Below are 13,211 nucleotides of genomic sequence, written 5' to 3' on the forward strand. Positions count from 1 at the left end.
ATCAGAGGGAAAACTAAGAGGTGACTTGATTCCAGTGTATAAGAGATTTCTGATAGCAGAGGGCTCTTTAATCTGGCAGACAAAGGCATAACTAGATCTAATAGCTGGAAGTTGAAGCCTGAAAAATGAAATTGAAATAAGGAGCATATTTGTATCAGTGATGGTAATTAGCCATTGCAACAGCTTACCAAGTGGTGTGAAGGATTCTCCATCACATGCAATCTCTAATTCAAGATTGGATTTCTTTCTTTCTAAAAAATACTTTCTCAATCAACTACAATTTGTATTGTAGTTCCTTAACAGAATTATATTTCATATCTTGGTTGCTCGAGCACTGAATGTTGGAGTGTTAGATGGTGCCAAGACAAAGACTTCAGGTCATTAGTGACCAGATCTACTGGCGCTCCTTTCTCTCCTGTGTACATGTTGGTGGAATTTTAAATAACCAAACACCATTAGCCAAGATTTCCTATCAATCTAGGCATAGCTTCATTCTGCTTTGTATATGGGTCTTGATACAAATGCAACTGACTGCCTTTCCTGCAAAATCACGACTAAAATTTTCACACTTGGGTGCCTAAAGTGAGGGACTGTAGCGAGTGGACGTGACGTTCCTCTGGGATGGACAGGGAGGGATGGCACGCCCCTGGGTGGGCGGAGCCAGAACATTCCTGCCTGCCCCATCGGAAGCAGAGGGGCGGAGCAGGATGTATAAAAGGGGAGGCCTCTCCTTCAGTCAGGTGCAGGCTGCCGGAGAGAAAGGCTGCTTCTTCACCTGCTCTGAGGCCCCGGCCTGACCTCCACATCATGAAAGGACTGCCTTTGTCCTGGGCCCCAGAGGGGCTGCTGGAGCTACCAGTCACCTACAAGCCTGCCAAGGGGCTTCCCGAGCTGCCTGGGACCTGGAGCAACCCTGCCGGCCACCTGCAACCTGGAGGAGCTGCCAGTGGTCTGGGACATGGAGCCACCACTGATCACCTGAAACCTAGAAGTGCTGTCCTCTGCCAATGACCTCGAGGAATTGCCGGACCTGCCGCCCGCCGCCGACATCAAAGGGCTGTGAAACCTGCCCCTGGCTGGGTACCCCGTGCCAAGGGTCGACGACTCCTTGAATGGCTAGGGAAAGTACGCTACATTATCACTCTGGATCTGACCAAGGAGTACTTGCAGATCCCACTGGAACTGAGTTCCAAGGAGAAGACTGCCTTCGCCACTCCTAGCGGCCTGTACCAATTCACCTGGTGCCCTTCAGCCTCACGGGGCCCCCGCGACCTTCCAGTGGCTAATGGACCAGCAATAGCACACAGACTATGCTGCTGCTTACTTCGACAATGTCGTGATTTACAGCCGGTGCTGGGAGGATCACCTGAATCAGGTGAGAGCCTTTCTGCAGACACTCCAGAGTGGTGGACTGACTGCCAACCCTAAGAAATGCCAGATCAGCTTCCAGGAGACAACCTACCTGGGATACCTCTTGGGGATACCTGCTGATTGGGAAGGTCCAGGTCATCCATGGTCAGCTGGCCCTGACCACAAAGAAGCAGGTGAGGCTGTTCCTGGGGTTGGTAGGATACCATCGCTGCTTCATCCCCAACTTTGCCTCCATCATTGCCCCCTTAACAGGCCTCCTGACTAAGGACAAGCCTCAGTGGGTCCGGTGGACACCTAAGTGTTAAACGGCCTTCCAAACGCTCAAAGCCTGCCTGTGCCGAGAACTCATTCTGTACAGCCGGGACTTCTCCTGCAACTTTGTCATTCATACTGATGCCTCAGCAGCTGGGCTTGGGGCCATCTTCTCGCAGACCATCAACGGAGAGGAAAACCCCGTCCTATGCATTAGCTGGAAGCTGTTTCCCTGGGAGCGAAACTATTCCACCATTGAGAAGGAGGCCCTGGCGGTTAAGTGGGCAGTGGAGGCCCTCCGGTATTATCTCCTAGGAGGCACCTTTATCATAGTGATGGACCATGCTCAAATAGCTACAGAACATGAAGGACACAAACACCTGCCTCATGAGGTGATACCTCACCCTGCAGCTGTTTGCATTCTCCATATAACACCAAGCCAGGAAGGAGAACGCCAACGCAGATGGACTGTCAAGGTTAGGCGAGGGAGGCCCGCTTAGCCCTGATACCCGAGAGCTAGACTTGAGTGGGGGTGTGTGTAATGAGTGGGCGTGGCCTCCCTCTGAGACGGACAGAGAGGGATGGCATGCCCGAGTGGGCAGAGCCAGAACAATCCTTCCCGCCCCACTGGAAGCAGAGGGGTGGAGCAGAAACTATAAAAGGGGAGGCCTCTCCCTCAGTCTGGTGCAGGCTGCAGTGTGGTGCAGTCCACCTGCTCCGAGACCTTGGCCTGACCGCTGCACCACAGAAGGACTGCCTGTGTCCAGAACTACCAGCCACCTACAGCCCTGCTGAGGGGCTACCAGAGCTGCCTGGGACCTGGAGCAACTCCCGGCCAGCTGCAGCCAGGAGGAGCTGCCAGTGGCCTGGGACCCGGGGCAACCACTGGCTGCCTGTGTCCGGGAGGAGCTGCCGTCCGCCGATGACCTCAAGGAGTTGCTGGACTTGCTGCCCGCCACCGACACTGAAGGGCTGTGGAACCTGCCCCTGGCTGAGTGCCCCGAGGAGACCGAAGTACTCCAGGGAAAGGAGGAAGGAAGTAGCCCAGGGCAGCTGGACAACAGTCTGGTGGTCTTGTGGCCTGCAGCCGCATCCACGAGTTGTGGCTGGAGCCTTGCCATTGATCGGGACCTGGGCTGGTACGCAGTGGAGTCGGGAGGGCCTGTGTCCTCCTCCGCCCTTCCCACACCACCCCTTGGGTGGTTGCCTCATCCCGGCCTATAAAGCCTCCGAGGCCCCTAGACTGTTTGTTTGCCCTGCCAGGGCCTATAGTCTGTTTGTTTGCCCTGCTCCAAGATATTGAGACTGCTTAGATGCCCCACCCAGCCTGAGGGCCTGGTCTCATGAACTGCTGACTTGCCCTGCAGAAGGCTAGAGACTGCCTACCTGCCCCACCCCGCCTGAAGGCCGGGGCTTATAGACTGCAGGGGCACCTGTGACCTGCAGAAGGGGCCAGGACCTCTGCCCCAACTCTAATCCCCCCTTTTTGAGCCGGTACCCACAGGAGCACCATAGCAAGGGGGCATGGTCTCCCTCCCTCCCAGACGGACAGGGAAGAACAGCACACTACCTTACAGGGACTTAACTCTGTATTCAGACAGCTAAATCAAAGCATCAGTTTCATGTTCATCACTGACATTAATGGCATCTGTGGGTGTTGAACTAAATAGGGGGTCTCCATAAGGATTGGGTGTCTAAATAGCGATTTGCCATCAGTGCTTACCCTAAGATATCCAAGTTTGAATAAGTTGGCATTATTGCCCAAAGACACACCCCTGCTGGATATTGCTCTGTTTGCAACCATGTGCTTGAGTAACTTATGGACTGGTGGGCTATGGAAATGCTGAGTTAACATAGTGCACAAAATTATGACAATTTCTGCAGAGGAGATCAGGCTGCATACTGAGCCTGTTAAAGAGGGGAACTAGCATAGCGACCTTTACTACACAGAGGATTGAGCTGCATGGTCGAGGCTGAATTGAGATCTTCAAAGTCATGTTGAAGTGTCATTTGGAAAGAATAGAAAGAGCAGAAATATTTTTGTAGGGGAATGTTAGAAGTCTGGTTGAGCTCCCAGAATACCCCCAAACATGTTTCCAAGTGTCCCAAACAAGTCATTGCTAGGGAGGGCTTGAGTAAATGAAATCTTGTTGCACACCATCAAGAAGCTGTATAATGTATCTGAATTTGACATTAGTTTATCAGAAGGCATCTGCCAGTTCTGAGCTGATAGTGAACAAACCCAAACCAGGATCCTTTATCCTGTTGCTTCTTACAGGATACAGGACCCAGGAATGGATAACCCAATAACTGTTCTGCCTGGGATGTTTTAGAGCCCTCTGTCTGAATAAACACTGTGCAGCTGGATCACTGGGACAGTGCTCCTGCATGGATATTGGAAGAGCTAGTTTGTCAAATTAACTGCTATGGGGGCCCATAGAGTGAGGATAAGGGTCCATTTGCTTTATTTGTTCCTTCTCTCATTTTTCTGACTGATACAGAGATGCCATCCACATAGGGTGTGTGTGTGAGAGAGAGAGATGCTGTGTGACATGGTGGCACAATCAGCCCTAAAGGAGAAGCCTTTATCACTGCTGAACTCCCAGAGAAGATGGGATACATCCAGCTACGTTCCTCCAGAGACCTGACCAGCCATTCCCAGGCAAGACAAGCTGTCACTGCCCCACTCAAGCCCAGAACTTACCTGCAGGTCAATGGGAAGATTTGTGGGTTGTTTTGGAAAGCCTCAGTGGTAGGGCTGCTTCCTATGACGCAGAATTGCTGGGTCCCACTCCTGGGCTGCACTACTGGCACTTTGCTCTTCAAGACCAGCGCAAAGCAGCTACGAAGCCAAAGGAACAGGTTGTGTAGAGCTGAGCAGCTCCAGTTGCTCTCAGCGGGTGTGGGGAATGCTCTCTCCTGCTTTAAGAGGGGCTAAGGGGTGCCAAGCACATTTGGAAATCTGGCCTGGGATAGACAGCTAGCAAAGAAAGCGGAGCTGGCACAGCAGCCGGCTAAGGAGTTGTTGCCATGAAAAGGAGCATGACTGAGGCTGCTCTGCACCCTCAGTTGGGACCATTAATGACTAATGCAAGGTTCCCGACTGCTATGTATTGCTTGGAGAATGCAATAGAGCACAGCTGGTCCAGCACTGAGGGAGGGCAAAGACGGCTTTGCTCGCAGACCTCCCATTCCCAGAATGCAACCCAGCATCGTACATTGTGTCAGCATGGGAAGAAGGAGAGACCAGCCAACTCGGTGTGATGTGAGGGGAGATGATAACTGAAGGCAAAGGGAAATGGCAGTAACAGCTACAGCAGATTCTCTGAGGTCAAGTCTCTGTTTTACTCATCCAGTCACTAATGGGGATGGTGCTTTAAAGGGCTGGAGCGAAACTGAGACAAGGCTTGCTCTTATGCAAGGAATTTTGTGGGTGGTAAAAAGTTACAGGAAATGCATGCAGCCTGTCTGACTGTATAGCGAGCGCTGCGTGCTGGTTTAGTTGGAATTTGTGAATGGTCTGAAATGTATGGAGAGTTTAGTTGAGGTTTGCACTTTATCTGAGTGATACGCATTATCCACTCCTCTAGAAAGTGCTGTGGAGTCATATGTAACATATAACAAACAAACAACAAAAGACAGATGCAAAAAAACGGACTGAAAAAAGGGCCACATGTCATGATAAGCCTTCAGTAGGAGCCTACACATTATTATGTAACATCTCCTCACAACCTTGCTCCTCACAGGTCTTCTAGTACAGCCACAAGAAGTCACACAAGATGCCATGACATTATTGCCGGATATGACAGACAGCCATAGAATACATAACTAACAAGCAGACTCAGCTCCTGGGAAGCCAGGACAGAGATTTGTGCAGGACCCAGAGCTTTTGGGATGCTTATCTGATGTCTACACTACAGAGTTTTGTTGACAAAAGTCAGCTTTCATCGACAAAACAGTGGAGGTGTACACACTGAAATGCTCCTTTTGCTGACATGACTCCCCTGCTACGCTGACAAAATAAAACCACCCTGATGTGTGGCATAGGCCTTTCTGTGATATAGTTAGAGCAATGCAGCATAAGGGTGGACACCATGCTTGGTTATGTTGCCCTAATTGGCCACCAGGAGGTGTCCCACAATGCCCATCATGACCCTTCTGGTCAGCAGTTTGAACTCTGCTGCTCGGAAGGTACACGGGTATGTGCCCCTCTCCCCTTTAAAGACCCTGGAATTTTTGAAGTTCCCCTTCCTGTTTGCTCGGCGTGCACAGCTCACACAGCATCTTCCCATCTCACCATGGTGGCTGTATGCACCAGACACTCTCCTGTGTGGAGCACACCTGAGCTGCCGAGTCTGTTGAGTCTATGTGGAGAGGAGGCTCTGCAGTCACAGCTTCACACTAGCCATAGGAATTTTGATACCCGCGGGCAGATTGCTAGTGGCACGCAAGAGAAGGCGCACAAGAGGGACGCTCAGCAGCATCATGCTACCAGAAGGCAAGAGAGGCCAGCCATCATTCTGGTGCATTGCTGAAGACATGCTGCTTCTATAAGTAGCTGCACACCATCTGTGGTGGCAAGCCCTCCTCCACCACCAAGAACCCTGTGGGTACTTTAGGAGGACTAGAGGCAGCAGCCAGCAGACTCAGCCCAGACAAGGAAGTGGTGGACAAGGAAGTGAAGCTGGAGGATGATGTGGAGCACATGGCAGGGTCATCCGGTGATGTGGCAAGTCAGGATCTCTTATCCACTCCGAAGGGGTCTAGCCAGTCCCAGCACCTTTGGATCTGGTGTGCAGGATGGAGGGGAGCTCTGGTAAGTGCTCTTTTTGCTTTGATACTGCACGGTCAGAGAAGATTGAGCTGTCATGTACTTTGTTATATGGAAGAGGAGGGATAAGGGACAGAAATTAAGAACAGAGCCTGTACATCTATGCAGTGTGGCCATGGTGGAAAAGTTTAATGTACATGGGGATGTCCTGGGAATCCTCCATAGAGATCTCTAGGAAACTTTCCTGTAGGTATTCTGCAATCCTCTGCTGAAGGTTCCTTGGCAGAGCTGCCTTGTAGGAAACTTTGCCGTACCACCCGTCAATAATTTCTGCAGGGACCAGAGCAGCATAGAGGCAAGCAGCGTACGAAGCCGGTCTGAAGCCACATGCATGCAGGAGATGGGTTACCCTTAGGAGTGAGATTGGATCCAATTGCCCTAGCCTGTGGAAAAGGGTACCAATATTCAGAATAGGGTCCCTAGCACTTATAGTAACTCCCTTCACAAACCATCCATTGTCCCTTCATGCCCATTCCCCCTTGTGCCCAGCCCCCTACCCCCTGCAAACGCATCATATTTGGGATATGTGCTGAGCTCCGTGCTGGCCAAGGGACAATGAGAAATAGATGTGTGTAACTTTTTTGTGATTCATGGCTCTGAGCGCACTCACAACACTGTCTCTGTTCATTGTTTTACTTTCCCTTCTGCAGATGTCCCCTTGAAGACCCACTCCTCCATACCAGCAGAGCACCTTCGACAGATATGGCATAGACCCAGGAGGAATAAGGAGGATATGTTTCGTGAAGTGCTGAGTCAACAGATGCAGCACATAGTGAAACAAAAGCGAGGAGGGAGACAGTCAACAAGAGACTCAGGCTGAATAGCGAAGAAAGGACACAGGGATAGGAGCAGATGATAAAGCTCCTGGAGGGCCAGACACAGATGTTGAAGTGCCTCATAAACCTTCAATCTGAGCACATCCATTCCAGACGCCCCACCAGCCACTACAGACTCTGGCCCATGCCCTGCCCCAAATTCCCCCACCACATTCCTCACATGTTCCCAGTCCCTCATAGTACCTTGTACACTCCACTTCTAGGGACTGGTTTCCCACTGAAAGCTGGAGTTACAGCCAGCTGTGAAAGCTCTAACCATGAGACTGTTCTTTTTTGTCATGTCCCCTGATTGACCAAAAGTTTGTGTTTGATCCTGTTATTAAACTTGAGTCTTTGAAATTAAATGAGTCTTCATTTGTGAAAAGATATATACGTACATCGCTCAGTGCTAACATTGAAACACCGTGGCTATAGGTAGGAATATTTGCTCCTTGCAATTAATGCTCAGGAAGCAAGCACTACAGGGGTAATTCAAGGCAGCAAGTAAACATTTCGGGGCCCGATGCACCACATAAAGACACGTGACTGGGAATCATTGTCAAAATGCTCCTTCAAAGCCTCTGTGATTCAAATAGCCTCCTGCTGCGCCTCTCTAATTGCCCTTGTATCTGGCTGCTCAAAATCAGCAGCCAGACAATCAGCCTCCGCAGTTCATCCCCAGGGAAACTTTTCCCCCTTCGATTCACAAATATTATAGATAGTGCAGCTGGCTGCAATGACCATGGGAATATTTTCCTCATTGAAGTCTAACTGGCCAAAAAGACAGCACCAGCGCCCTTTTAATCACCCAAAGGCACATTCAATGGTCATTTGGCACCTGGTGAGCCTGTTGGTGAAGCGCTTCTTGTTGATGTCCAGGCCAGATTCCCAGTGTAAGACTTCATGAGTCACAGGAGCAAGGGATAAGTGAGGTCTTCCAGGATCACTATAGGAATTTCTACATCACCCATTGGAATCTTTTGGTCTGGAAAGAAAGTCCCAGTGTGCAGCTTTCTGTGCAGTCCAATGTTTCAAAAGATACATGCATCATGCACCTTCCCTGATCACCCAGCACTGATGTCAGTGAAATGGCCCTGGTGATCCACCAATGCCTGCAAGACCATTCAGAAGTAGCCCTTTCAGCTGATGTGTTCTGTCGCAAGATGGTCTGGGGCCAAAATTGGGATATGCGTTCCATCTATCACCCTGCTGCAGTTAGGGAATCCCATTGTCTCAAAGCCATCAATTATTTCCTGCACATTACCAAGAGTCACAGTCCTTCGTAACAGGAGGCAACTAATGGCTCTGCACACTTGCGTTACGGCAAGACCCACGGTGGACTTTCTAACTCCAAATTGTTTTGCAACTGACCGGTAGCAGTCTGGAGTTGCTAACTTCCACACAGCGATTGCCACTCACTTTTCCACAGCGAGGGCAATTCTCATTCTGGTGCCTTTGCACTGCAGTGCTGGGGTGAGCTGCGCACACCGTTGCAGGAAGGTGGATTTGCGCATCTGAAAGTTCTGCAGCTACTGCTCATCTTCCCATACATGCCTCATGATGTAATCCCACCACTCAGTGCTTGTTTCCCGAGCTCAGTACCGATGGTCCACCATGGCAAGCTGTTGCGTGAATGCCAGCAGCAATCTTGAATTATTTGTCTCCATGGCAGACAGCAGGGCAGGCATCACTGATTCATTCTCTGTCTTGCAGCTCCTGAAATACTGCAGTTGTGTTCAGAACGCTCATCACCACAATGGTCAGCAGCTCATGATCCATGCTGTCAGGCACAGAGGGCGGGGACACTGTTTACAGGGGCTGTTCAAAAATGGCACGAAAAAAAGTCGGAAGCCCATGGAATGATGGGAGGAAAGAACTGCGTCACGGGATGGCAAGCACATCGCCATGATGCACTGCGATCTGTTCCCATAGCTCCCAGAGACAGAGTTGTGAGTTGCACAGTGGGATAGCTACCCACGATGCAACGCTCTCTCTGTCGATGTAAGAGCAATGACTGTGGACGCACTCAGCCGTCAATAGGAGTGGTGTGTGGATGTGCTCAACCGATGTTATTAAAGCAACTTATGATTGTCGACATAATTTAAGTCGCTTTAACTCTGTAGTGTAGACAAGGACTAAATAGCAGATTCAGGTTATGAATCCCCCACCCTCATCCTTCCGACTCCTACAGGTTGTGTTGCAGTTAGAACTTTTTTCAGGGCAATTGGTGATACGATAATTAACCAAAAGAAGTGTATAAATATGCAATAACATTCCCTACAATTCATGTTATAGTTCCAATTGTCTAGCCTTCTTCTACTGAATTGGTTTGATGCAGGAATCACTGGGTGAGGTTCTCTGGCCTGTATATCTAGGAGGTCAGACTGGATGATTAGACAGGTCTGTTCTGGATTTAAAAATCTATAAATCTATGATCTTTTGTAACGCATACAAAATATACATATTTATAATTACATATACAAATGATATAAGGAAGTTTAGATTATGGAAGGTGGGGCAGGAATTGAAAAAACAAGAATGCAATGACAGCATCATCTGCTCGCTATTGTGACTCTGGCCTGAGGTTCCAGGAGTTTGTCAGAGTAAAAACTGTTCATGAATGGGTCTTTGTAGATTGAGCTCTGCCATCAGCTATGGCTCCATCACAGCTGTGGCGTTCATCCTTGCAGCAGGGTTACAAGCCAGCGGGAAAATAAAAGGGAAATGTTTGTTCACTGGAAAGTGAAAAGAACTTGCTAATGGAGCTGAAGCTCAAGGGAACATTAGCAGGTTTTCAGTGTCAAAAAGGACGTATTTGCTGAGGCTTGTGAGTTAGATGTTTCCTTTGATGTAGCCTCAAGCAGTCATTGCCCCCGCACAACTGCTCTCATGCTGAGTCACATTTTAAGTGAAGAAAGTTTCTTCTGCAAGTTGTTGAGATGTGCAAATCCTGCTGGAGCTTCAACAGCTCAGTAATTTCTCCTCCTCTCAGCAATGCAAGTAAGTTTTGCGATGAAACCAAATTAAGAAAGCTTTGCAAGTTGCACAGTTAAGGAAATACCGGAGTTAGGGTTTCCCATACAACCTGACTTCAGGCGCCTTGTGTATATGCAATATGGTAATCTTTGATTATGGCCTGGCATCTTTCCTGGGCAAAATAATGGTGCAGCTGATGCAAAACTCAGTTAATGAAGAATGAAAGGAGGAGAATAGAATTAATGCCAATCCACATGGATTTATGGAAAATAGATCCTATCAAATCCTATCTTTTTTTGAGGACACTAGAAGTTTGGTTGACAACATATTACTATACTGTATTTAGACTCTTGTAAGGCATTTGATTTGGTACCACATGACATTTTGATTAAGAAACTATAGTGATACAAATTCAACATGGCACACATTAAATGGATTAAAAACTGGCTAACTGAAGGCTCTCAAAATGTAATTGTAAATGGGGAGTCATCACTGAACCTTTGTGTTTCTAATGGGGACCCGCGGTGATCCATTCTTGGCCCTACGCTATTTAACATTTTCATCAATGACCTAGAAGAGAACATGAAATCACCACTGATAAAATTTGCAGATGACACAAAGATTGTGGGAGTGGTAAATACTAAAGAGGACAGGTCACTGATACAAAGAGGTATGGATCTTTTGGTAAGCTAGGTGCAAGCAAACAATACGTGTTTTAATACAACCAAATATAAAGTTATACATCTAGGAAAGGTGCATGTACTTACAGGAGCGGGGGCTCTGTTCAGGGAAGCAGTGACTTTGAAAAAACTTGAGGGTCATGGTGGATGATCAGCTCAACATGAGTTTTTAGTGAAACGCAGGGGTCAAAAGAGCTAATGTGATCCTTGGATGGATAAACAAGGAAATCTCAGGTAGGAGTAGGAAGGTTATGTTAACTCTGTATTTGGCACTAGTGCAACCACTGTTGTAATACTGTGTCTAGTTCTGGTTTGCACAGTTCAAGAAAGATATTGATAAATTGGAGATGGTTCAAAGAACCACAAGAATGATTAAAGGATTTGAAAACCTGCCTTATAGTGCAAGACTCGATGAGCTCCATCTATTTAGTTTACCAAAGAGAAGGTTATGCCTGATCACAATATATAAGTACCTTCATGCAGAACAGAAATCTGGTAATAAGGGCTCTTCATTCTAGCAGACAAAGGGGTAACAAAATGAAATGGCTGGAAATTGGAGCTAGACAAATTCAGACTTGAAATAAGGTTTAAATTTTTAGTAATGAGGGTAATTAACCAAGGTCTGTGTTGGATTCTCCGTCACTGGCAATTTTTAAATCAAATCTGATGTTTTTCTAAAAGATCTGCTTTAATTCAAACAGGAATTAACTCAGGGCCGTTCTCTGACCTGCGCTACAGAGGCAATCAGACTAGATGTTCACACTGGTCCCTTCTGGCCTTGGAATCGATGAATCTGTGAATTTTACAGTCTCAGGCTGTTCCTCCACATAAGGTCACACTGAGGTGTTGTCACATCTGAGATACACGTTTGTCTTCTGGTATTGTGTTTGCCATCCGTGCATTGTCCCCATGATCCACTGTTATTGCTGTGGGGTGGACCCTGTGGAAGCTCCTCTGTGCTGCCCAAGTTCAGGGTCTGCCGTTGTGAACGACCTTACTTGGCATGCCTCTCCTTATCCCCATTGCACCCAGTCTGGTCCTAGGTTAGCATCTCAGCAGCTCTCGCTCAGAAGAACACTTGTCAGGCTTGTGTTAGCAGAGCACGCTCAGGATTCCTCACTAGACAGTGCCTGGTGTGCGGACGGGGAAGTAGTTTTGTGCCTCATGTTTGCTATCAGACATTTGCTTGGATGGTTCCAGGTAGGCATGAGATGTGAATTGTCTAGATAGGAATTAGAGATGTGTAACAATGACACAACGCTCTAGAAAGGCCTTGGTACATTCCAGGGCTGGATGCTGTTATGCATGCACGCTCCAGGGTGTCTTGCTTTGTTTGTCCCAGCTTCTAGGTTCCATCATGCAGCCTCTCCACAAAAGTGTCTTTCATTGAGTCCCATTGCACCCTCCCCCCCTCTTGTCAATTGCATCAGCCCTGCTAGTGCAGCCTCTCCTAGCAGAAAGATATGAAGGGAGAGAAGGAAGGGTTTGAAGAGCAACCGAAAGACAACAAGAACTGCGTAAGAGACCACAGCAGTGAAATCAGGGTTAGCCTCGGTGCCCAAGTCTGATCTCACCAGCCAGCGTGCGAGTCAACAGGAATTCCAATGGCGTCACGCTGGCGCAAGTGAGATCAGCTCTGACCCCAGTGTCCAGTGCTGCTGAGCTGTGTACATAAGGATCCTCTGTGCTGACGAGAGCTGGGAGGGAATTTTTCAATGAGACTTTTTTTTGTCAGACAATGCTGACTAATTGAAACCAAAACTTTTCGCGGGAATGTATCGGTTTGTCAGGAAGGTTTCTCAGGTCCAAGATGGAATTTCTGGTCAAAAGCAGAGAGAGTGAGTGACTTCCATCCCAGAATAGCCAATAGACCAAAAGTTAGTATACTCATCCTGGATGTGGGAAACCTAGGTTAAAGTCCCTTCTCTGCATAAATTAGAGCAGAGACTTGAACCTGTGTCTCCCACATCCCCAGTGAGTGTCTTAGTTACCTGGTTAGTCTTGGATGGTTGGTCTCTCTTATGTTTTTCATTAAAAGTTTTGAAAGGTCTCATGTTTGTTCAAAATTGTTTGCGAAACAGAATTCTTGTTTTCCAGGCAGCTCTAGTGCAGAACCTACAGTGCATCCCTGTTGTGTGGCTTAGTAAATGTATCTAGTGGTAAAGGTTGAGAGCTCATCTCAGTAACACAAGGGCTGTTAAATCTATTTTAGCTATTTACATGGCCCCATTATTGAAGTATCTGAGTGCCTCACAGTCTTTAATGATGTACTGCCCTCATAACCCC

The 13,211-nt window shown here is 48.1% G+C and overlaps 1 protein-coding gene across 1 annotated transcript in view; it reads left to right on the forward strand.

Moving 5' to 3' along the window:
• Nucleotides 1–13,211, forward strand: part of FBN3 (fibrillin 3) — a 191,650-nt gene that overhangs the window by 20,056 nt on the left and 158,383 nt on the right. The window lies entirely within an intron of this gene.

The sequence above is a fragment of the Emydura macquarii genome, unplaced genomic scaffold (assembly GCF_026122565.2).
Source record: "Emydura macquarii macquarii isolate MOO-44397 ecotype Brisbane River unplaced genomic scaffold, CSIRO-AGI_Emac_v2 contig_306, whole genome shotgun sequence".
NCBI lineage: Eukaryota > Metazoa > Chordata > Testudines > Chelidae > Emydura > Emydura macquarii.